Source organism: Dendrobates tinctorius, unplaced genomic scaffold, assembly GCF_039654945.1.
Source record: "Dendrobates tinctorius isolate UK_male_01 unplaced genomic scaffold, ASM3965494v1 ptg000164l, whole genome shotgun sequence".
Lineage (NCBI taxonomy): Eukaryota > Metazoa > Chordata > Amphibia > Anura > Dendrobatidae > Dendrobates > Dendrobates tinctorius.
In genome coordinates, this window is record NW_027361831.1 from 2,332,742 (window position 1) to 2,359,883 (window position 27,142).

The 27,142-nt window shown below is 46.4% G+C and overlaps 1 pseudogene; it reads right to left on the reverse strand.

Annotated features, from left to right (window-relative positions):
* Positions 1-27,142, reverse strand: part of LOC141052985 (uncharacterized) — a 106,059-nt pseudogene that overhangs the window by 71,429 nt on the left and 7,488 nt on the right.

Genomic DNA, 27,142 nt, shown 5'->3' on the forward strand with positions numbered 1-27,142 from the left:
TCAGGTATAGGTACATTAGTAGAGGGAGGAAACACAAGGAGTTCAGTCTTTAACAGGTTCAGTTTCAGATATAGTGAGGACATGATGTTAGACACAGCGCTTAGACAATCTCTGGTGTTTTCTAAAAAGGCAGGTGTGATGTCAGGAGAGGAAGCGTATAATTGGGTGTCATCACGATAGAGATGGTACTGGAAACCAAATCTACTACTATACCCGATGTCTTTGGTATATGATGCCTACCAAGGTCCGGTTCAGTAAAATGTTTATTTTTGAATTATGGTCTCCTTCATTGAACTGTCAAACTTCTGGTCCTGGCAAATCATTATCATTAGTTACATGTGGCCTGCATGGGCATAGCACCCTCATAGCACAAGTCCACATACCGAGCCAGGACCCCCACCTTCATGTAATGATCAGGGGTGCAAGAGACTAGTATCTTGCCAATGGCTACCACCCTGCACCACATGCAAGGTGAAAGAAGCTTGTTGATGGGTATGGCAAGCATCTGTAGTTATTTACAGTTATTTATACCAAAGGGTGTGACACAAAATATTAACTTACAAGAATACTGGATGTATGCAAATTTCCATATCCATACATAGTATTGGCCTTCTTTCTCGAACATTGTCAGATCATTCTTCTCATAGTGGTCCTAAGTTTCCGATATATATGGGGTTATGATACCTAAACTTTGGAAACTAAGCCTTTTTGTTTACCAGTGATTGATAGTGGGGAGCAATAGGGAATCCACCTTCTGAATGCTTTCGGATGCACGAGGGGACGGCCTCGATGCATGGAGCATGTGAAACAATGAAAGAAGATTTTAGGGGAGCCATTAAAGAGTATAAATAAGATAAATGTGAGCCCTTACACCAGACACTGAGGGAGGCTTAAGACAGATTTGTGCAAGACCCTTTAGAGAGAACCTAGGACAGTTTACACAGAGCACAGACTAAAACTACCGGATGGTCATGGCCGATAGGAAATAATTCTTCTTTAAACATTTTGAAGAATGGGAAAATGTAACTAATCCCCAACAAGGAGTTGTACATATCGCTCATCTACTACATGATTCACCTACCATACTGAGAAAATGCTTCTACAGTATCGCAAACAGTGAATGAGGTCATGTCATTTCTTCATCAGGCCAAACTGGCAACACCATCTATGGAATCAAGAGACTTTCCTAAAGCTTCTCTAATCTTGGAACCATTTTAACTATAGGATCTATGACCACTGAAAATCCTCCTTGGGTGGATGGCCTTCCAAGGAAAATATACAAAAGAAATAAAGATATTTTGTCACCCAAGCTAGTGGACGTGTTTAATAAATGTCTGGTTAGGGGATCTTTGCCACTAACAGTGCAGTACACCATTGTTGTTGTCTTGCCAAAGTCTGGGAAAGATGCCTTCTTACCAGGCTCACACTGAACTGTCTCTCTTTAGACAGCTTATGTCTAAATATTGGGAAAAGTACTGGCCAATAGATAGTGGATAATACTATATTCTATATCCAATCATACATCAGTAGAAAACCATATTTATGTCTGATAATTCCACCTCCATAAATATTAGGCATCTCTTAAGCCTTCAGATCCCATCAGATAATCAGAGAGGAGGGACCATATTCTCATTGGATGCCGCACAAAGCAGCTGACAGTGTTGAGTGGCCCAACCTACAATTGAAAATATACCATAATCAGCAGGTTTGGTCGGAGACCCCAAGCTTTTTTTGTTAGGGTTAAAGAAATGACACTACACACATGGTAAAACTGCGGTAGGACGTTTATTGTTTCTTACACATAAATTGATAACATTTAGTTGGATTCAGATTCACCCTCTTACAAAACGTCATTAACAAAGTCATTACTACAGGACTGTATGAGAAAGGGATTTATTCTACAAGAAGCACTAGAGTCAAAAATGAGAGAATCCGGGCCCCGTAGCTGGATACTCCGGGCCTGACCTCCAGTGTGTAAGATCGGGATGGGGTCTTTGTCTCAGGAGATTCTCTGCTCGGTATAATAAGACTCACTGATCTTATTCATATAAAGAGCGATTGAGAATAATAGAAACTGCCTGAATATGAGACCTTGTCTGATCTATATGTCCTTGTACAGAGAACTATGGAGATAGCGCTATTCTTCTGTATAACATATGATGTTGCTGAAGCCCCAATATTTCTGTACAGGGGGTCTCTTTATAGATAATTGAATGCTAGCATTCCAGATCGGGAGAAAGGAAAGGTATGGAGGGTGTTTTATTGTAATTTCTCCTTAAAATTTGAAATAAAAATATCTGATTAAAAAAAAATATACAGTATATTCCTAGTATTTTGTTAGTGCTTTCAAATAGCCCAAAAAGGATACTAAATAAGTATTTAAAATAAAATCACAAAATTTATTCTAAAACCATATTTGGAGAAGCATCCAGCGTACACTTAGGCTGCTTTATCTCTAGAAGAGGGGGATTGCCAGTTCTGAATTCCTTTGTGTTTTTCATAGCTATAATTGCAGTAGCGGGCTTTTCAGTTGTTGGCCCCTGTACAAAGTACATTTTAATCAAGAGAACTTGGAGTAATAAAGTTCCACAATTGGATATGTTAAAAAAAAATATATTCCTGTGCTGAGATAATCGTATAAATGTGCCCCTGCTGTGTACTGTGTAATGTCTGTGTCTGACCATGGAGGAAAATGGTCTTAACAGATCACAGCTCCTGGGCAGGTGAGGAAGTAAAAGAGAGTATACTGGCAGGACAGTGTGGCATCACAGATTCTGCGAGGTAAAACATCTCAATTCCAGTTAAAATATTTGACCTCACAGGTAGAATCAGCTGTGATCCCACCTTGTCCTGTCTATATCCTATTGTTTTTTCCCCTTCCCAGGACATGTGGTATGTTCAGACCATGTCCCTGTACGGTCAGACACAGCCATTACACAGTACACAGCAGGGGCACATTTATAAGGTTCTCTCCGCACAGGAGCAATCTTTTAACACATCCAATTGTGAAACTTATTTTTACTCCAAGATTTATTGATTAAAATGTACTTTGTTCATGGGGAAAAAACCCTTTAGGGAAAAAGAGATATTTTTAAAATAAAACCTATTTGTTACTGTGTAATTGCAGTAGTAAGATAATATTATCCTGGGTATCTAATGTCATAATGATGGAACAGGAAAAAGTAAATAGGAGAGTGAAGTTGGATCAATTAACAATAAACAAAATCTTATACTATTTTTTTCTTCAAATATAGAGTATAGAATTTTACAAATGTTCATCATATGTTGGATCAAATTTGGCTAACAAAAAGCACCCCAAGTGTAGGATTAGGTATGCAACATCCATCATAAGTTATGATTATGCTGTATTGTATACCCATCATGGAACATTCTCACCTGTGTGAGTTCTCTCATCTCTTACAAGATTTAATTTAAAGCCAAAATATTTCCCACATTATGAGCATGAATATGGCTTCTCCTCTGTGTGAGTTCTCTGGTGTCTAACAAGATGAGATTTCAGTTTAAAATATGTTCCACATTCTGAGCAGGAATAAGGCTTCTCCCCTGTGTGAATTCTTTCATGTGCAACAAAATGTGATTTATACTTAAAATCTTTCCCACAGTCTGAGCATGAATATGGCTTCTCCTCTGTGTGAGTTCTCTGGTGTTTAACAAGATGTGATTTCTGGTTAAAATATGTTCCACATTCTGAGCAGGAAAATGGCTTCTCCCCTGTGTGAATTCTCTGGTGTTTAACAAGATTTGATTTCTCACTAAAATATTTCCCACAATCTGAGCATGAATATGGCTTCTCCCCATGTGAGTTTTCTGGTGTATAACAAGATGGGATTTAAGCTTAAAATCTTTCCCACATTCTAAGCATGAATACGGCTTCTCTCCTGTGTGAATTCTCTGGTGTGTAAGAAGAATTGATTTCTGGTTAAAATATTTCTCACAATCTGAGCATGAATATGGCTTCTCCCCTGTGTGAATTCTCTGGTGTCTAGCAAGATGAGATTTCAGTTTAAAATGTGTTCCACATTCTGAGCAGGAATAAGGCTTCTCCCCTGTGTGAATTCTTTCATGTGCAACAAGACGTGATTTATACTTAAAATCTTTCCCACAGTCTGAGCATGAATATGGCTTCTTTTTTGTGTCAGTGCTCTCCTGTCTAACAAGAGTTGATTTCTCTTTAAAATATTTCCCGTGTTCCGAGCAGGAATATGACTTTTCCCTTGTGTGAATTTTCTTGTGCACAGTAAGAAGTGACTCAGATACAAACCATTTCTCACATTCTGAACATGAATATGGTTTTTCCAGTGTGTGTGTTCTCATCTGTTTAACAAGATTTGTTTTGCAGTTAAAATATTCCCGTGATGAATCAGAAGATAGGACCTGTTTAACTTTATGGAAAAAGGGAGATTTAAAAAAAAAAACAAAAAACATCCGATTTGTTACTGAATAATTGCAATAGTAAGATATTATCCTGGATATCTTATGCCATAATGAGGGAACAGGAAAAAGTATATGGGAGAATGAAGTGGGATCAAATAAACAAAATCTTATACTATTTTTTGCTCAAATATAGCATACAGAATTTTACAAATGTTCATCTAATGTTGGATCGAAATTGGCTAATAAAACGGGACCCAAGTGTAGGATTAAGTATGCAACATCCATCATAAGTTATGATTATGCTGTATTGGGGTATACCCATCATGGAACATTCTCACCTGTGTGAGTTCTCATATGTCTTACAAGACTTAATTTAGAGCTAAAACATTTCCCACATTCTGAGCATGAATATGGCTTCTCCCCTGTGTGAATTCTCTTGTGTCTAACAAGAATTGATTTCTGGCTAAAATATTTCCCACAATCTGAGCATGAATATGGCTTCTCCCCTGTGTGAATTCTCTGGTGTACAACAAGATGCGATTTCTGGCTAAAACATTTCCCACATGCTGAACATGAATATGGCTTCTCCCCTGTGTGAATTTTCTGGTGTCTAACCAGATGGGATTTAAGCATAAAATATTTCTCACATTCTAAACATGAATATGGCTTCTCTCCTGAGTGAATTCTCTGGTGCCCAGCAAGAATTGATTTCTGGCTAAAATATTTCCCACAATCTGAGCATGAATATGGCTTCTCCCCTGTGTGAATTCTTTCATGTGCAACAAGACGTGATTTATACTTAAAAACTTTCCCACATTCTGTGCATGAATATGGCTTCTTTTTTGTGTGAGTGCTCTCCTGTCTAACAAAAGTTGATTTCTGTTTAAAATATTTCCCGTGTTCCAAGCAGGAATATGACTTTTCCCCTTTGTGAATTTTCTCGTGTACAGTAAGATGTGACTCAGATGCTAAACATTTCTCACATTCTGAACATGAATATGGTTTTTCCAGTGTGTGAGTTCTCATCTGTTTCACAAGATTTGTTTTGCTGTTAAAATATTCCCGTGATGAATCAGAAGATAGGACCTGTTTAACAGGATCAGATGATATATCTTCACTGCGAGAAGATGAAGGTCTATCTGAAAAATCTTTATCTTCTTTTGTTTCTTGTGTGCTACAAAGGTCATCCGATTTTAAATAAGATGTCAGATGTCCCTCTGATCTCCTGCTACTGTCATCTGCTAAAAAGTAGAATGAAATATTTTTGAATAAAACATTGTTAATTATAATTTTACAATATTCGTACATGAAAGATGGATAGCAATATCTCAATTCAAATTATTCAGTAAGACAATAGCAGTTCACAATTAAACAGTAGACCTTAAGCCATGAAGCAGTAGACCATGATTTTCCACTGTCTTTGTACATACTGCCTCCCAAATATTGGAATCAAAAGCCATAAAATCAAACACATGGTGTATCCAAAAATTATACCAATTAAAACTTCTACTCATCCAGCAAAAAGCAAGGCTCCTACATAGGTCCATGATGGTAAAATAGGTTTCCACATTTCTACTGACTCTTGAAAAGCAACATGGCTTCCATAAACCAATACAGCAATTCCCCTTCTGAGCCTTGCAGTGTGCCCAAACTGCACTTAGTATCCACATGTCTAGTATTGCTGTAGCAGGATGAACTTTACTCTGCAACATCCACTGTGTGCCAAATACCAAAAAGTGCCTATGGGGTCAAAATAGTCACTACCATATAAATTCCAATTGATGGGATTTTCTATTGTTCTAGTTTCTGCATGGTAAGGTGTCTGAACAACCATTCCAGCAAATGTGTGTTTCAATATCCAAATGTCCTTCTCTTCTGAGCACTGCCATGTGGCCAAATAATCGTGTACAACCATAGTTAGAATATTGTCATATTAAGGAGAACACCCAGAGTAATATATCATTGCCATCAGTGTTGCTCAACATTTTTATAAATGATATAGCTAAGGGAACTGAACGTAAAATAATCAAATTTGAAGACAATGCAAAGCTAGGAGGGACAGCTAACACTAGAGAAGACAGAAAACGGTAATTAGACCTACCGGTAATTGTGTTTCCAGGAATCCATCCTGACAGCACACCTGGAGGACATCCTTCTCCTCCGTAGTGGGACAGGAAACCACGAGAGTCTAAAAGGACCCTCCCTCTACCATCCCACAGTGATTTCACAAAGTAACACCTCTGGATGGATTTAGACAAAAAATAAATTTTATTCAAACCAACATTTTCCATACACATGTTACATCACAATTGCATGGACACGTTTAACGGGAGGGAACTAATAGTGCTGTCAGGATGGATTCCTGGAAACACAATTACCGGTAGGTCTAATTACCGTTTTCCAGGTCACCACCTGACAGCACACCTGGAGTAGTACCAAAGAATATTGGTCCTAGGGTGGGACTACCGCGTGGAGTACCTTTCTCCCAAAAGCCAACTGTGCGGAGGCCACGTCTAATTTATAATGTTTAGAAAACGTACTGAGACTGGCCCAAGATGCGGCTCTGCAGATTTGTTCTGCCGAGGCTCCGTCCCTCTCTGTCCATGATGTGGCCATGGCCCTAGTTGAGTGGGCTCTAAGTCTCCCTGGGGGGCTCTGACCCTGTGCTCTATACGTTGTGCTAATAACGGATTTAATCCACCTTGCTATTGTGGATTTCGATGCCTTTTTCCCCTTATTAGGGCCTCTGAACTGGACAAAGAGATTATTATCCTGCCTCCAAGGCCTGGTTGCGTCCAGGTACCTGAGCACTGTTTCCCTAACATCCAAGTTATGGTAAGCTTCCTCCTTGCTATTTTTAAGAAACTGACAAAATGAGGGGAGCACTACCTCCTGATTCATGTTTGAATCTGAGATCACCTTGGGGAGAAAAGCCGGGTCGAGTTTCAGGACTAACCGGTCGTCGAATATTTGTAAGTAGGGATCCTGAACCGATAGGGCCTGGAGTTCCCCTAATCTTTTGGCTGACGTAACAGCCACTAAGAACGCTGTCTTCAGAGAGAGGTTACCGATAGTTATTTCTACTCCTAGCTGGTATGGCTGTCTACATAGCGCGTTAAGCACTAGATTAAGGTCCCAAGGAGGGACGGTCCTTCTTATCAAGGGCTTAAGTCTCTGCACAGCCCTTGAAAACCGGGCTATCCAGGGGTGAGATGATAGGGTTGTGTCATAGAACACGCTTAAGGCCGCAATCTGCACTCTCAGGGTGCTAGGTCTGAGGCCCTTTTTGAACCCTGCCTGTAGGAAGTCAAGGACCTTCGGGATGTGAGGTTGGTCAGTTTCAACTGTCGCCTCTCCACAGAAGCTGCAAAATTTTTTCCAAATTTTGTTATATATTGCTGCTGTTACGGGTTTCCTACTTGCTTGTAGAGTGGATATAACTTCGTCCGATAGACCCTTCGTTCTTAGGAGCTGCCGCTCAGGATCCAGGCTGATTGTTTGAGGGCTTCTGGCCTTTTGTGGAAGACTGGACCCTGGTGAAGAAGGTCTTCTCTTCTTGGCAGGAGAATGGGGTCTTCCCGTGATATCTTCCTGAGTAGAGGAAACCAGCTTCTTCTTGGCCAATAGGGAACTACCAATATGACCCTGGCTCCGTCCTCGTAGATCTTCCTGAGAACTCTTGGGATGAGAGCTAGAGGCGGGAAGGCGTACAGTAAGCCCTTGTTCCACGGCTGCGACAGAGCGTCTATCCCCGTCGGGTTTCCTGCCGGGTTTAGGGAGTAAAAGGCTCTGACCTTTGCATTCCCCTTGTCCGCAAACAGGTCTATTTCTGGTTGTCCCCAGCGATCGCACAGGCTGCTGAACACTTCTTCGTTGAGTTCCCAGTCCGTTGCGGTTATTCTTCTCCTGCTGAGAAAGTCCGCAACCTGGTTGCTGGTGCCCTCCAGATGTACTGCTGAGATTGAGAGGACCTCTCTTTCCACCCATCTGAAGATCTGGTCTGCTAAGCCCTGTAGTGCCGGGTGTTTCAGTCCGCCCTGATGGCGGAGAAAGGCTACTGTTGTGGTATTGTCCGAAAATATCTTGACGTGCCTGTTCTTCACCCGAGGCCAGGTGACGAGTAGTACCTTCCAGACCGCTTTTAGTTCTCTGAAGTTGGAGGACCTGTTGCTGTCCTCCCGACTCCATCGCCCCTGATAGTACTCTTCTCCGATGTATCCCCCCCAGCCGTACAGACTTGTGTCCGTGGTTACTACGACCTCTGGGGACTGAATCCATGACACTGGTTTTTAGGTTTCTCGGGATGGTCCACCACAGCAGCATCCTTCTGACCTGGGGAATTAATTGTATCTTCTTGTCTAGTGAGCCTTGACTTTTGTCCCAAGCTGCTAGGACTGCCTGTTGCAGTCTGCAGGAGTGGAACTAACTCCATCTGACACAGGAGATACACGAAGTCATCAGTCCCAGAATCCTCATTGCGTCCCTGATCGACACTCAGTTCTTTGAGAACTGGCGGATCTTCCTTGGTATGTTGGTCTGCTTTTCTTCTGGAAGATAGGACATTCTTCTTTCTGAATCCAGCATGACCCCTAAAAATTTTATTCTGGGCTTGGGTATAAGATCTGATTTCGAACAATTTATTATCCAGCCCAACTTTTGCAGTGTGGCGATCGAGGACTGACAGTCGACTCTGAGCTGGGCTGCTGAATCTGCTACAATCAAGAAGTCATCTAGGTACGGGATCACCGTGATGTTTTGGGCTCTTAGATAGGCCACAACCTCTACCATTATCTTCGTGAAAACTCTTGGGGCTGATGCTAGGCCGAAGGGGAGACAGCGAAACTGGTAGTGGTGAACCCTGCCCTCCTTCTCGACCGCAAACCTGAGATATTTTTGCTGGTCTGGGTGGATGGGGACGTGGTAATATGCGCTTTTTAGATCTAATGTGCACATTACCACCGCTTCTCCCAGGAGTGGAACCGTGGATCTTATTGACTCCATGTTGAAGCGTTTGTATGATACCCACTTGTTTAAGGGCTTGAGATTTATTATGGTCCTAGTCTCCCCCGACGGTTTTTTTATCGCGAAGAGGCTCGAGTAGTGTCCCCTTCCCTCTTCTTGCGTGGGCACTGGTCTGATTGCCTCCATTTCTAGGAGGTCCTGGATATCTAACCACATGGGGGAGGCCGGACAGAGTCGAGAGCTGGTTACTAGGAACCTGTTTGAGGGTAGGGAGCTGAATTCTATCCTGTATCCTTGAGAAATTATCTGCAGTACCCAGGGGCTGGTGGTAACCTCCCGCCATTCTTCCTTGAACCTGAGCAGTCACCCCCCTACACTGGTGGCGTCATTTCTTCCGGGAGCTAGACCCTGGGCCGGAGAAGATGGCATCTCTGCTCCTATTCCTACCCTCACCCCCTTTGGGGTAGCTCCATCGACCTGACTTCCCCTTCCCTCTGTAGTCCGTTCTCTGATTGTAACGGGGTCTACGAAAGGGCTGATACCTCTTACGCTTCTCTTCGGGGAACCCCTTTTTTTCGTCTGACGCTTTCTCTAAGATATCATCAAGCAGAGGTCCGAAGACTCTGCCTCCCGAGAAGGGAATTGAGCACAGTTTATTCTTGGACTGCATGTCACCCGACCAACTTTTAAGCCAGATAGCTCTTCTGGCTGTGTTGGACAGTGATTGGGTTCTGGCCGTAAATCTAACGGACTCTGCTGAGGCGTCAGCCAAAAACCCCGTGGCTAACTTTAACAAGGGAAGAGATTTTAGAATAGTTTCCCTCGGAGTTCTATCTGACAAATGCTCCTCTAAATCATCTATCCATAGATGCATGGAGCGTGCCACTGATGTCGCGGCTATATTTGTTTTTATGACTGCCGCTGAACTCTCCCAGGCCCTCTTCAAGAGCCCGTCTGCCTTCCGATCTAGGGGCTCCTTTAAGCTTGAGGAGTCTTCGAACAGAATTGCTGTCTTTTTTTATACCCTTGCTACTGGGATATCGATTTTAGGGACCTCTTCCCAGACCTTGACCTCTTCTGGGTCAAACGGCAGGCGAAGCCTGAAGTCTCGGGGGATAGTCAATTTTTTCTCTGCTTCCTCCCATTCGTCCAATATCATGGCCCGTATATGGGTATTTACTGGGAAGACCATTGAGGTCTGGGAGCGCAGACCCCCGAACATCTCATCCTGTATTGAGAGGGTAGTCTGGGGTTCCTCAATCTGCATAGTCTGCCGGACTGCCCCCAATAGCTCATCCGTATTACCGGATGCAAAGAGATACTTTCTCCCTCTTTCCGGGTGCTCTCTGAACTCCTCCTCTGCGTCTGATTCGGACAGGATGTCCTCAGAAGACGTGCCTGACTCCCTCTGCCTCTTCCTGGATACCTGAGGGTTCTGCGGGGCTTGGGACATGGCTCCGGACACCGAAGCTTGTACTTCCTCTCTAATTATTGCCCTCATGTTAGACATGAGCGTAGCCTGTTCTTCCCCCATTATGCACTTTGTACATGCGTCGCAGAGGGTTTTTTTGCCATGTGTCCTTTAGCTTCTTAGAGCAGACGGGACACTTCTTATCTTTCTTCTTCCTTTCTGAGGTGGAGGTTCCCCCCTGGAACACAAAGTACGTGTTCTGTTTTACTGGGGCCCTGCCATGACCTCATATGAGGCTACTCACGTGTCCCTGGCTTTCCATTCCTGTCTCCGTCTTTGCCTGGTCCTCCATCATCGATGGATAAGGTTCCCTGTGGCTGTCTGCCTGCGGAGACATCAAACCTTGTAAGTGGCCGGGAGGTGGTGTCCGGCCCTTACACCGCAGGGCCTGCATACCGCTGTTGCGTCTTCTGTCCTGCCGCGCTGCCGATCCGCTCCACTGTACAGAGTCTGCCCCCTTCTCAGCGATGCCGGCATTTCCTGAATGCAGGGCGGTCGTCTTTAATGACGCGACCGGAAGTGACGTTCGGGTCCAGTGACGTGACCGGAAGTGACGTCCCAGTCGGAAGACCCGCCTCCTGGATGGCGCGCGCACACGTGCTCTGTATGGCCGAAAGTAGCGCGCCTCTGGCTCCCCAGGCATGGCGCTGTTACCGCTTACAGCGGGAAGGGGGAGAGGTGCGGCGATCCTTCGCCGAGGTCCACTTGCGGGGCACGTGGAGTCCGTAGAGGCGGCCCCGGTACCTACATCGGTGGTGGCAGTGGCGTCCGGGGTCGAGAGCCCCCCGTCGGGAGGAAGCGACCCCTTCTCCAGGAGCAGCGCTACACTGGAGGGGCTGAGGGACCCTGTGCTGGGTTTCAGCTTGCAGAGTTTTCCCGGTAGGAAGGGAAAGGCTGGGCTCCCCGATCCTGACCCTCTGCGCAGAACGGCTGGATCTCCTCTCGTCGTTCCTATCCGCAGTGGGACAGGAAAAAACACTGTGGGATGGTAGAGGGAGGGTCCTTTTAGACTCTCGTGGTTTCCTGTCCCACTACGGATGAGAAGGACGTCCTCCAGGTGTGCTGTCAGGTGGTGACCTGGAAAAAGGATTCAGAAGGATCTACAGGGTGGGCCATTTACGTGGATACACCTAAATAAAATGGGAATGGTTGGTGATATCAACTTCCTGTTTGTGGCACATTAGTATATGGAAGGGGGGAAACTTTTCAAGATGGGTGGTGAGCTTGAGCAATGGACAGTAACTCATATAATGGTATTTAACAGGGAGCAATGCAAAATTCTACAACTGGGTAAGAAAAGCAAAAATGATATGTACAGAATGGAAGGAATATAACTAAGCAACAGTACGTGTGAAAAAGACTTGGGTATACTAATAGATCACAGACTGCACGAGTCAACAGTGTGATGCAACAGCAAGAAAGGCAAAGACGGTTCTGGGATGTATTAAGAGAAGCATATAGTCTAGATCACGTGAAGTAATGCTCCCTTTCTAATCCTCTTTGGTCAGACCTCATCTGGAATACTGTGTCCAGTTTTGGGTACCGCATTTAAAAAAATTGCTTAGTTACTTACCGATAACGGTGTTTCTCGGAACCCATGACAGCACTACGGAGAGAGGGGATCCGCCCTTTAGGGACAGGAACCTACAGATAAAAAGGGCGGTACCTCTCCTCCGCCTTCAGTTGGTTACAGAGCATCAGAGGGTCTCCAGGTTAGTTAGACAACAGAAATATATACACAATATTATAATACTGCTTATTTATCAAAGCACCGTGCCTAAACAGAAACACTCTACTAACAGTAAAAACGTGCCCACCATACTCGTGAAGGGGAGGGGAATAAGAGGGTGCTGTCATGGGTTCCGAGAAACACCATTATCAGTGAGTAACTAAGCTATTCTCTCTCACCCATGACAGCACCACGGAGAGAATTACAGAGATTGGTAGCTTAGGAAGGGACCACCGCCTGAAGGACCCTTCTCCCGAAGGTCAGGTCAGATGTAGAGGTTAGATCTAATCTATAGTGCCTAAAAAAGGTCAAAAGGTGATGACCAGGTGGCCGTCTTACAGATTTGTTCTATTGATACCTCAGATCTTTCAGCCCATGAGGTCGCCATTGCCCTTGTGGAATGAGCTCTCAGCCCCTCTGGGATGGTATTCCCGCTGGATGAATATGCCAGGGCAATCGCATCCCTTATCCATCTTGCCAGGGTACTTTTGGATGCTTTGAGCCCCTTCCGAGGACCCTGGAAGCACACAAAGAGAGAGCCTTCCTTCCTACATTTTTTGGTGGCCTCTTAGTACTGTACTAGGCACCTTTTAATGTCTAAAGTGTGGAATTTTTCTTCTCCCTTATTTTTTGGATTTGGGCAGAAGGACGGAAGGACTACCTCTTGGGACCTGTGGAAATGTGATGATACTTTAGGTAGATAGGCCGGGTCAGGTTTTAGGATGACTCTATCCTCTAGAATTTTTGTAAAAGGAGGCCTTGCTGACAAGGCTTGAATATCGCTCACTCTTCGAGCTGATGTTAGTGCCACCAGAAGCACCGTTTTAAGTGATAGGACTTTTAGGGGTGCCGAGTGAATTGGTTCGAATGGAGGGCCTGTCAGTGTTGAAAGTACAAGATTCAGGTCCCATGACGGTAACCTTTGACTAGCTATTGGCCTAGATCTGGTTGCGGCTTTAATAGACCGTGCTACCCAGGGGTCACCTGCCACATCATGGTTATAGAGGGCACCTAACGCCGCTATTTGTACTTTTAATGTGTTGACCGCCAGACCCTGTTCTAGGCCTTTTTGTAGAAATTCTAGGATCTTATCAATCTGAACCCCGTCCTGAACCTTTGCCCTAGAAATGGATAGGAATTTTGTCCATGTTCTGCCGTAAGCTCTCATGGTAACCGGTTTCCTACTTTTTGTAGTGTAGTCATCAGGTTCTCTGAAAATCCCCTGTCCCTCATCAGTGCCCTCTCAAATTCCATGTTGTTAAATGGAGGTTCGGTGCCTGAGGATGTAACACTGGGCCCTGCGATAGCAGGTCCGGGAGATCCGGTAGGATCCATGGGTCGGTTACTGAGAGCATTCTTAGTCAGGAAAACCAGGTTCTTTTGGGCCAGAAAGGGGCTATCAGTATCATTCTTGCCCCGTCCTCCCTGACTTTCCTTAGGACCACTGGAATGAGCATGATTGGGGGAAAGGCATATGTTAGACTCTGTGTCCAAGGGAGCATAAACGCGTCCAGAGTTAGAGGATTCCCCCTGGGATCTAGGGAGCAGAAGGTGTCTACTTTTTTGTTTTTGAAATCGGCGAACAGATCTATGTCTGGGGTTCCCCACATTTTTACAATCTGCTGAAAAATGGACCACTTTAGTACCCATTCCCCCTGTCGTAATTGGGTGCGGCTCAGAAAGTCTGCACTTTGATTCTCTGTACCCCGAATGTGTAGGGCTGTCAGAGATAGCAGGTTTGCCTCTGCCAGTTTGAGGATTTTGGCGGATGTGTCCATTAGGGCTTGGGACCTGGTTCCCCCCTGGTGATTTATATAGGCCACTGTGACTCGATTGTCCAAAAGAATGCAGACATGGTGATTCTGGAGCTGGGGTAGGAAGTGTGTCAGGGCATAGCCTACTACTTGAAGCTCTTTTTGATTTGAGGAGGCTTTTAGTTCTTGATCTCCCCATACGTTCTAAGTCACCTCGTTGTTCATGTGTGCTCCCCATCCCGTGGGACTGGCATCCATTGTCACTATGTGTGTTATCTTTGTTGCCCAGGGGATCCCTTTGGACAGATTTTCCTGGTTTCCCCACCAAGCTAGGGAATGAATAGTTCTTGAATTTAGGGTAATACGACCCTCTAGGTGTCCCCCTATTGCTGCCTGGTGGACCAATACGTCCCACTGGAGATCTCTCGTGTGTAACTGAGCCCATTGAATTGCTGGCAGGCAGGCGGATAGGGAACCCAGCAGTGACATAGCCTTCCTTAGTGTCAGAGGGATTTTGGATTGCTCTTGCTGTAATTTGAGCGATCTTCTTTTTGTCGTCTGGGAGGCGACACTCCTGAATGTTTGAGTCTAGTGTTAGGCCCAAGAATTCTTGTACCCTGCTGGGCTCCAATCTTGATTTTTTTAGATTTTGAAGCCAGCCTAGGCCTTGTAGAGTGTTCATCACCCTGTCTCTCTGTTCACTGCATTTTTGAGCCGAGCTGCCTGCTATTAGGAAATCGTCTAGATACGGTATTATTATTATTATGTCTTGTTCCCTTATATGAGCCATCATTTCCGCTACTATTTTGGTGAATACCCGCGGGGCTATCGATATTCCGAACGGCAGGGCTCTGTACTGGAATTCTTTTACCTTGCCCTTTATTGAGACGGCTAACCTGAGATATTTTCTAGAGTCTTTGTGGATAGGGACGTGATAATAGGCGTCGCTGAGATCTAACACAGTCATGTAGCAGTTTGGGAACAGGACTTTGGTGGTAGACTTGATCGACTCCATTTTGAAGCTCTGATTCCTGACATATTCGTTTAGCTTTTTTCAGATTTATAATTGTACGAAAGAATGGGACAAGCTCCCATCCTGCATCGCGCTGGTCGGGGAGTGCGCTCCTGTGCATGCGCCTGATTCCGGGACCCGGAAGCCGCTCCTCTACTTCTGGGGCAGCGGCCATCTTGGTATTCTCTGTACCATGGTGCTGCCCGCGCTCCACGGGTCCCGATGAGCCCCAATCTCTTTCCAGAGCGGCGACTCCGGCGTCTCCCCCCCGCTCACCCAGCAGCCCGCATCGGCCCCAGCGGTGGCGGCTTCGGGCACCGTTCCTGCCGCGACAGGGGCCTCCCCGCTGCCGATTACCGGACAGGCCGACCCCGGACTCTCCTTGGATACGCAGGTATGCCGTACTGTGGGTCCCCCGTCAGGGACAGGAACCCAACTGAAGGCGGAGGAGAGGTACCGCCCTTTTTATCTGTAGGTTCCTGTCCCTGAAGGGCGGATCCTCTCTCTCCGTGGTGCTGTCATGGGTGAGAGAGAAAACACATTAACATTGTTACAGTTTTTCAGAGAAGAGCTACCAGGATGGAAATGTTTAGCTTGCAAAAAAGAAGGCTAAGAGAAAAATTAATAGCAGTCTATAAATATCTCAATTGATGTCACTTTCTAGAGAGATCATCATTATTTTCATATTCACTCCATGAAACAGACAGTGCCACTGCTTTCTACAATGCCACTTTTGCATTAGCTATTGACTCAGTCGCCCCTCTCGTGCATGGCAGAGTGTGACAAATCAATACACAACCCTGGCACAATAACCTCATTAAATAGCTTTGGCAAGTGTCCAAGGTTGCGGAGTGGCATTGGAAGAAAACACAAGATGACTTCACTGATTTCGAACAAGCTACACTCCGTTTTCAAACCAGTCCTCACCTCTGCTAAACAAGCCTTCTTCACAACCCTCATACCTTCCTTATCCTACAATCCAGTTATTCAACACTTTTAACTCCCTCCTCCAACCTCCATCATCTCTGCTTAGGACTTTTCCACACACTTCAAAAATAAGATTCAACTAACCATACTAGTCTATTATTCAACCACCACAACCCCATTGAACACCAGACCAATGCCCTTTCCCCATAACCTCCCTCCCCAACATCACTGAAGGAGGGCCTACTCATCTCCTCACCAAATCACACCTCTTGTACACTTGACCCTATCCCATCGCATTCCACTTCTTTCCCAACCTCACCTCCTCACTCATCCCATCCCTACCCCATCTCTTCAACCTGTCACTAACTTCTGGCCATCCCTCGACCCGACCTCTATGTCCAGCTATCACACCATATCACTGCTCCAATTTGCTTCCAAACTCCTTGAGCAGTATGTCCACACAGAACTTTCCTTACATCTCTCATCTAACTTGCCCTTTGACAATCTACAATCTGGCTTCCTTCCCCATTATTCCACTGAAACTAAAATCACTAATGGACATACTTACAGTCAAAGCTAACAGAAAATTCTCTGTAGTCGTCCTTCTTGACTGCCTTTGCAATAGTTGACCACTGCCTCCTAATACAGGTCCTCTCTTCTTTTAGCATCAAAAACCTTGCCCTGTCTTTGATCTCCTCATACCTTTAAAACTGCATATTTAGCATCTCCCACTCCCATACTGCATCCCCACCCTACCCTCTCTTTTGGAGTTCCTCAAGGGTCTGTCCTAGGAACCCTACTCTTCTCCATCTATACCCTTGGCCAGAGACAACTCATGAAGTCCCATGGCTTCCAGTACCACCTATATGTTGATGACATTCAGACCCACCTCTCTGGCCCAGACATCACTTTTCTGCTGTCCAGAATCCTGGAGTGTATCAGCCATATTCTCCTCCTCCTCTCGCTTCCTCAAGCTCAATGTGGACAAAACTGAACTTATCTTTCCTCGATCTCACACATTTTCCCTACCTGATCTATCACAATATATAACACCATGCTTTCCCCTGTACCAGAAATCTACTACTTTGGAGTAATCCTCAACGCTGCCATTTCTTTCAAACCACACATCCAAGCTCTCTCCACCTCCTGTCACCGCCAACTCAAAAAAATTTCCAGAATCTGTTCTTTCCTCAACCCTCACTCAAACCTCATAAAATGCTTGTGCATACCCTCATTTCCTGCCTTGACTACTGCAAAATCCTCCTGTATGACCTCCCTGCTAACACTCTCGCACCTCTCTAGTCCATCCTTAACTCAGCTGCCCGACTAATTATCTCTCCTCAATATTCCTGTGCTTCTCCTCTCTGCAAATCCCTTCATAGGCTTCCATTTCCCAGTGTATCCAGTTCAAATTACTAACACTGAGCTTTAAAACCATCCATAACCTGTCTTCCCAGTATATTTCCAAACTAATTTCCCTGATATATTCCCTCACATAATCTCCTTCTCCCCTCCACACTTATGTATTCTTCACCTATTCACCTCCAAGACTTCTCCCAAATAGTCCCCTTTGACACTCCATAACCTTTCCTAGCACCCTGGAAGGCTACGAATAGGGACTGGGACCTCCTCCACTGGCTGGTTATAGACATATACTCTACTAGGGTTCTTTTAACGTCTAGGCTATGAAATTTCTCCTCCACTGGGTTTTTCGGATTCTCACAGAAGGAAGGGAGGACAATTTCTTGGTTTCGGTGAAAGTTAGTTACTACTTTCGGCAAGTAAACAGGGTCTGTTCTCATAACCACCCTATCCTGGTATATCTGGGTATATGGTGGGTTGACTGAGAGGGCCTGCAAGTCACTAACTCTACGTGCCGACGTTAGAGCTACCAAAATGATGGTTTTTAGGGTGAGATTTTTAGTTGAAATCTGCTGTATGGGTTCAAACGGCTCCTTCGTAAGGGCTTCCAGCACCAGATTTAGATCCCATGGAGCTATTTTTTGGTAAGGAAACTGGCCTAGATCTGTGGCAAGATTTTATGAACCTGGCTACCCATCTGTTTGCCGCTATATTGCAATTGTATAATGCACCCAGCGCTGAAACCTGTACCTTGAGGGTATTAACCGCCAGGCCTAGCTGTAGACCTGCCTGCAAGAACTCCAAGATGGACTCGATTGGGGGTTCTTGACCTAACGGTTTTCCCAGGAATTGTAGAAATTTCTTCCACGTCCTGCCATATATGTTGGTTGTTATTGGTTTTCTACTTTCATTAGAGTAGTCACCAACCCCGGGGAAAAACCTTTATCTCTCAAAAGCGCCCTCTCAAATTCCACGCCGTCAGATGGAACCCCTTGACTTGTTTGTGGAATATCGGCCCCTGAGCTAATAAATCTGGAATTTCTGGCAGTACCCACGGGTCCGAGAGAGACATCATTTGCAGTAGTGAAAACCACGGTCTTTTTGGCCAGAACGGGGCTATGAGGATTACTCTGGCTTGCTCGTCTCTTATCTTTTTTACCACTGCCGGGATTAACGCTACTGGGGGAAAGGCATAGCTCAGTTTGAACAGCCACGGGATTTGCAGAGCGTCTACTGCCCACGGGTTTTCCCCTGGGTTTAACGAGCAGAACCTCCTCACCTGCCAGTTGTTTTTGGTGGCAAAGAGGTCGATCACTGGCTGCCCCCATAACTGTACTATCCTCTGGAATATTACACGATTTAAGGCCCACTCTCCCTGTTTTAACTTGTTGCGGCTTAGAAAGTCGGCTTGAACATTTTCTGTCCATTTGATGTGTAGGGCCGTCAGGGAGGTTAGATGTTGTTCTGCTTTGAGAAAGATTCTTTTGGCTTCGTCCATTAGGGAGTTTGACCTTGTCCCTCCCTGGTGGTTGACATACGCCACTGCCACCCTGTTGTCTGACATAATTCGGACATTTTGACCCTGTAGCATGGGAATGAATGCCCCCCAAGGCTCTGTTTACCGCTCTTAACTCTCTTAAGTTGGAGGAAGCCTTCTGCTCTAGGTGACCCCAGGACCCTTGGGCTATTTGTTCTCTCAGGTGTGCCCCCCATCCCAAGGAGCTTGCGTCCGTCAATATTACATCGGACACGGGCCTGTGCCACAAAGTTCCCCCTGCTAAATTTGTGCCGTCTAGCCACCAAGTGAGAGAGTTTTTCCCCTTTTCGGAAAGTTCCAGCTTCCCTTCTAAACGCCCTTTCAATCGTTTCTGGGCTGACAAGATTTCCGCCTGCAGTTGTCGGGTATGAAACTGTGCCCAGTTGACCGCAGGGATACAGGCTGTTAGCGTGCCCAACAGGGACATTGCCCTTCTTAGGGTCATGTGAGGTTGTTGTATTGCTGTAAGGGTCATTTCTCTCACTTTCTCTAGTTTTTTCTCTGTCAAGAGACAAACTTGACGGTCGGAGTCCAAGACGAAACCTAGAAATGTTTGTTTCCTTAGGGGTTGAAGTTTTGATTTCTTTAAGTTTACCATCCAACCCAGTCTTTGCAGGGTTTCTGTTATTTTCTCTACTTGATGTGCGCAGTGATGTTCTGAATTGCCAATGACCAAAAAATCGTCCAAGTAAGGCACCATAATCACATTGTGGATTCGAAGGAAAGCTGTCATTTCCGCTATTACTTTCGTAAAAATCCTTGGCGCTATGGAGATGCCAAACGGAAGAGCTGTAAATTGAAAGTGCCTGAGGTCGCCCTGGATGTATAGGGCTACCCTCAGGTATTTCTGGTATTCTGGGTGCATCGGGATGTGGCGACCAGAAGCTTGCGATGGGGGCAGGGACAATGGGGACGGTGAGCGATCCTCCTGAGACGCCATTGTCACCCCAGCAGCCGCTTCTGCTCCTTCTTTTATGCAGTGAGTGAGCCCCTCATTACCCCTCCCCCCGGCGACCGCTAGCCGCTTCTCCTGGCCGGCGTCGCGCCCGGCGCCATGACCGTCGCGTCCTGATGACGTCAGCGGTCGCGCTCCCACGTCAGACGCCGGTCTCTGCCCCCGGCTTCCCCTGCATGCAGGGGAAGGAACGGGCGCGCGCGCAGGGGGAGGGCTGCACAGGGAGGAACCTCCAAAGGGAGGACATCGGAACGTGCCCGCACGAACCCGGGGCCCGTATGAGGAAAAACCCCTGGGACTGCGCTACCAGCTGCCGACGGCCAGCGTCGCAGGTAAGCCAGCCCTGCCTTTTTACACACCGGGACGGCCCTGGGTCTTTTCATCCTGACAGGCACCGCCGCTGTCAGAGGGATTCCTTTCCAGGACAGGAACCCAACTGAAGCGGGGGAGAGGTGCCACCCCTTATGTTTCAGTAGGTTCCTGTCCTGGCGGGGCGGATCCCTCTCATGTGGTGCTGTCATGGGTGAAGGGAAAATCTTTTTTTCTGTTTGTCTTTTAAATATGTGTGTATGTGAAGAGTGACACAATAGGGGATATAAAATATGGGAACATAACTACAATATGGGTACGTAGATGGGGACATAACTACAACATGGGGACAGAAGTACAATATAGGGACCTGGATGGGGACATAATTACAATATAGGGGTTAGAATAGACAACATTACTACAAGAAGGGATCATGATGGGACATTACTACAAGAAGAGAACCAGAATGGGGGGCATTACTACAAGATGTTTGCCAGAAATACTATATGATGCAGATTGTAAGACAATATGACTGTATGTGGCCAATTGGGGAAAAAAATTGTTACCATTTAAAAATAAAATTCAAAGTAAAACGCATGAAAAAATATTTTGCCACTAAAAATGCTATTTTATATATAAACTAAAGTAAACCAAAACAAAAAAAGTGCACTTTTGTTATCGCATTCACCAATTATGACCCAAACTATAAAAAAATAAAATTAACCCTACAAAAATATTCAAAAGGTTTATTAAAAAAATGGTATCACGAAAAATGTCACTTTGTCCTGCAAGGAATGCAGCCCCCCAAATTCTAATTTTTTTCTGTGTCGGGCCCCTACGCCCAGCTGAGCTTGAGACCCTTGATCTAGATCTAGAGTTGAGCGACTTTTGGTTTTTTAGGGTCGCGTTTCGTTTCGTGAAACCCGACTTTTCCAAAAGTCGGGTCGAGCAAGATCGTCCGATTATAGGGAAAAGTCGGGGTCGTCCCGAAACACGAAACCCAATGTAAGTCAATAGGGAATAAAAGTCGGCAGTGAGAGGAGGACAGGAAACACACCTACAGTGCCCATTTGAATGCCAAAAGCATCAATTCCTCTTACTTAAGCTTGTCAACCTTAATTAACTTCATAATACAAGTTACGCACTGAAAAATGGGGGTTATTTGGCTAAATTTGTGGGGGGGGGGGGGAGGGCTGGCTGCAGGTTTTCATGTGCCCTGGGCGAAAGAGCGCCCCTTTAACACATACCACAACTCATCATGCTCCGATACGGCAGAGAAATAGCGGTATAGTACAATGAAAAATACCTCACTTTTTACATCTCATGACGAGGCCCATCTATTTCTCCATACAAAATCATTGGTCCCATATAATGTTTGAAACAGTATATGATGAGCTCCACATAATGCTACAGTATATGTTGGTCCCCATGGATGAAGCTCCACTGTCTTATGGGCCCAAATAATGCTCCAAACATAATGGGCCCCATTTCTAATGCTCTAGTGTATAATGGGCCCTGTAAATGCTGCTCCAGTGTCTGATGTCCACCTTTGGAATGTTCCAGTGTATGGTGGGCCCCATCTATCATTCTCCAGAGTATAGTGCTCCCCAAAAATTGCTGTCCCAACATTGAAAACAATCAAATAAGTCTCCTCGCTAGGGAATCCCTGTACTTGTCTGGACAGGTGCTGTAGCTTGCTTAACAGCTCGCCAGCCGTTCTCACGCCCAGTATGGATTGCACGTGATTGCACAAAGGTTAGAAAGGGTACCGTATCCCTGGATAACATGTATGGATAGCGTACACATTCAAAATATATGTCTATACAGCATGAGGCAGGCTCAGACGGTGTTAGGCCCAGTATGGATTGCACGTCATTGCACAAAGGTTAGAAAGGGTACCGTATCCCCGGATAACATGTATGGATAGCGTACACATTCAAAATATATGTCTATACAGCATGAGGCAGGCTCAGACGGTGTTAGGCCCAGTATGGATTGCACGTCATTGCACAAAGGTTAGAAAGGGTACCGTATCCCCGGATAACATGTATGGATAGCGTACACATTCAAAATATATGTCTATACAGCATGAGGCAGGCTCAGACGGTGTTAGGCCCAGTATGGATTGCACAAAGGTTAGAAAGGGTACCGTATCCCCGGATAACATGTATGGATAGCGTACACATTCAAAATATATGTCTATACAGCATGAGGCAGGCTCAGACGGTGTTAGGCCCAGTATGGATTGCACGTCATTGCACAAAGGTTAGAAAGGGTACCGTATCCCCTGATAACATGTATGGATAGCGTACACATTCAAAATATATGTCTATACAGCATGAGGCAGGCTCAGACGGTGTTAGGCCCAGTATGGATTGCACGTCATTGCACAAAGGTTAGAAAGGGTACCGTATCCCTGGATAACATGTATGGATAGCGTACACATTCAAAATATATGTCTATACAGCATGAGGCAGGCTCAGACGGTGTTAGGCCCAGTATGGATTGCACGTCATTGCACAAAGGTTAGAAGGGGTACCGTATCCCCGGATAACATGTATGGATAGCGTACACATTCAAAATATATGTCTATACAGCATGAGGCAGGCTCAGACAGTGTTAGGCCCAGTATGGATTGCACGTCATTGCACAAAGGTTAGAAAGGGTACCGTATCCCTGGACAACATGTATGGATAGCGTACACATTCAAAATATATGTCTCAGGAGGCAGGCTCAGACGGTGTCAGGCACAGTATGGATTTGACGGCCCAGATTACACAGCGGAGGAGCAGGGAGAGGTAAAGATTGCAAATGCTGGGGCCCTGGCCAAGCAAGGGGGGCCCACTCGTGGGCGTCGGTACTGGCACTGGGCCCCTCATAGTACAGCGGTGTGTCTGACAGCGGGTGTGCACCACCACCGTCAGAGACACTTGATTGCACTATGAGGGACCCTGTGCCAGTGCCCGCGCCCAAGAGTCGGCCTACCTACCTGTCCAGGGCAACGGCACTCGCACGGTGTCGTGCGGTAGGTGGTGACCCCGGCCATGGGGGGAGGCAGCACAGTTATGGAGTTTTAGAAAGTGGCATATGTTGATGTTGGACATTCAGCTGATGCAAAAGGCGAAATAGGTGAAGTACCAGGAAGAGGTGGACCAAAGCAAGCCATTTTTCTGTCACGCTATGTGTCATCAGGGGAAGGTGGGACAAAATCCTTGGAAACCCATGCGTTGTTCATTTTAATGAAGGTTAGATCATCCACATTTTGGGTTGACAGACGGGTCCTTTTTTCTGTCAGGATTGATCGAGCTGCACTGAAGACTCTTTCCGATAGCACACTTGCAGCTGGGCAAGCGAGCTCCTGTAAGGCATATTGGGCCAATTCAGGCCAGGTGTCCAGTTTAGCGGCCCAATAGTCAAAGGGGAATGACCTGTGTGGGAGAACATCGATATGGGAGGAAAAGTAGTTTGTAACCATAGTTGACAACTGCTGTCTCCTGTCACTTTCCATCGATGCAGTATTACCAGTTGTGTGAGCGGTATTTGAAAAATCAGTCCACAATATTGTCATGAAACCCCTGTCTCCAACGCCACTTCTGCTGTGTGCACCACGAACACCTCTGCCAAGCTGCCCCCGGCCCGTACGGCTCGTGTGAGAACCATCACCGCTGCTGTGTGCTGGGAATGCCTCAAGCAACCGATTTACCAGAGTTGCTTGTTTATTAGCCAATATTAGGTCAAGGTTCTCCTGTGGCATGATGTTTTGTAATTTGCCTTTATAGCGTGGATCCAGGATGCTGGCCAACCAGTAGTCGTCATCGTTCATCATTTTGGCAATGCGGGGGTCCCTTTTTAGGATCCGCAAGGCATAATCTGACATGTGGGCCAATGTTCCCGGTGTCAATGATGCACTGCGAGTGCTGGGTGGAGGAGCACTTTCTGGCAAATCCACATCCCTCCAGTCACGCACAAACCCTGTACCAGACCTTGCCACGCCAACATTTTCACTTGCCCCACGAGATGCATCCTCCTCCCCATCATCCTCCTCCTCCTCCTCCTCTTCTTCCTCCACCTCGTCCAGGAGAGGTCCCTGAGCAGACAATGGCTGAATGTCATCAAGGATTCCCTCCTCCTCTTCCTCCTCATCAACATTGGCTGCAGACGCCTGCTCCTTAAGGTGCGTCAAAGTTTGCATGAGCAGACGCATAAGTGGGATGCTCATGCTTAGGATGGCGTCGTCTGCGCTTACCAGCCGTGTGCATTCCTCAAAACACTGAAGGACTTTACAGAGGTCTTTCAGCTTCGACCACTGCACGCCTGTCAACTCCATGTCTGCTCTCAAAGTGCCTGGCCGTGTATCCTCCCACAAATGCATTATGGCCTGCCTCTGCTCGCACAGCCGCTCCACCATGTGCAGGGTGGAGTTCCACCTTGTTGCAATGTCGATAATGAGGCGGTGGTTGGGAAGGTGGAGCAATCGCTGCAGCTTCTGCATACGAACGGAGTGTACAGGCGACCGGCGGATGTGCGCGCACAGTCTTCGCACCTTCTGGAGCAGGGCTGTTAACTCCGGATAATTTTTGAGGAAGCACTGCACCACCAGGTTCAAGGTGTGAGCCAAGCAAGGTATGTGGCTGAGTTTTGAAAGGGCTATGGCTGCCACAAAATTACGGCCGTTATCACTAACTACCTTGCCTGCCTCAAGATGTACACTGCCCAGCCATGACTCAGTTTGTCGCTTCAAGTACTCGGCCAGCACCTCGGCGGTGTGTCTGTCGCCCAAACACATCATCTGCAACACAGCCTGTTGACGCTTTCCACTAGCTGCTCGATAGGGGGACACATCGTGTGCAACAGTGGCAGCTGCAGATGGAGTGCTCGTACGACTGCGCTCTGTGGACGAGCTTTCGCTTCTGGAGGAGGAGGAGGAGGAGGAGGGTCAAACGCCTACAGCCAACTGTTTCCTATACCGTGGGCTAGGCAGCACTGTCCCACCACCGATGTCCCCTGTGGACCCTGCATCCACCACATTAACCCAGTGCGCAGTGATGGACACGTAACGGCCCTGGCCATGCCGACTGGACCATGCATCAGTTGTGAGGTGCACCTTTCCGCTCACTGACTGCTTGAGTGCATGGACAATGCGGTCTTTCACATGATGGTGGAGGGCTGGGATGGCTTTGAGAGAGAAGAAGTGGCGACTGGGTAGGTCATAGCGTGGTACTGCATAGGCCATGAGTTCGCGGAAAGCTGTGCTTTCCACCAACCGAAAGGGCATCATCTCAAACGAGATTAGTTTGGCAATGTGGGCGTTCAAACCCAGTGTACGCGGATGAGAGACTGAGTACTTTCTTGACCTACTCATAGTGTCTGGGAGGGTGAGCTGGACTTGAGAGCTGCATATGGTGGAAGTAGCAGTGGACAGGGCGGACTGAGAGAGGGTTGATGATGGTGATGGAGTTGGTGTTCTTTCTGATGGCCTAGAATCAGTCTTTCGTTGATATAACAGTGGGATTCCCTGACTGCTGTGGCCTTGCAACGACACCTCAACATTTGCTGCTGTGCTAACCGGTGGGCTTACAGTGGGGGAAACAATGTAGCGTTGCTGACTACCTTCGTTGTGATCAGTTGCACATGTGGCACTTGAGGTTTGGTGTTGTGTCCACGCTTGCAAGCGCATGCTGGTTAAATGTCTAAGCATGCAACTGGTATTCAAATTTTTCAGATTTTTCCCTCAGCTAAAGGTCTTTGCGCACTTCTTACAGATAACCTTGGCCTGATCATGAGGATTTTGTTCAAAAAAGTGCCACACTGCACTCTTCCTACTTTGGCAGACATTTTGCGGCCTAGCACGCTGTGATCTTTTGACCCTCTGGACAAGCTGTCCAGCAACTCTTTTGATGTTTGGAACCTGTCTTTGGAGTGCTCTGGGCCTGCCAGATAACAGCTGTTGCGATGTCGATGTCTGCTGTGGATGCTCCTCATCTGAGCTATTGGAAGCAGCACCCTCTTCCCCCAATGGATGCCAATCTGGGTCAACAACTGGGTCATCCATCACCTCCTCTTCTATGTCATATGCACCTTCCTCTGTGTCACCGTGTATGGTGGTATAGTGTGCGGGAAGGGGCACCTGAGTCTCATCAGGGTCAGAATCTGGCTCTGTACACTGCGAGGACAATGTAGTGCTCTGAGTGAATGTACCAGCAGAATCATCCATCAGCGGCTGTGCATCAGTGCACTCCATGTCAGATTCATCTTGGCCTGGGTAATTCACCATTTCACTTGATAATCCAGGCATGGTATGTGAAAACAGCTCCATGGAGTAATCAGTAGTATGGCCTGCGTCATCCTTCAATCTTGGTTGGGGTGAAGGACACAAGGAAAGGTGTGGTTCATGAACATGAGCCACCAATGACGACTCAGTGCTTTTACTTTTTACAACTGAAGAAGAGGAGGCGATAGAGCTGGAGGCTGAGTCAGCAATGTAAGACAAAACTTTTTCCTGATGCTCTGCCTTTAAAAGCGGTTTGCCAACTCCTAGAAAACTAAGCGTTCGAGGCCTTATGTAGCCAGACGATGACGCAGGGTCAGCACCTCCTGCATTCGGTCCTATTTTGCTCTTGCCACTACCATCAGATCCACCACCAACACCATCATTACCAGCTGCCAACCCCCGCCCAATTCCACGGCCTCTTCCACCAGCCTTCCTCATTTTTGGTAGAAATGTAGACA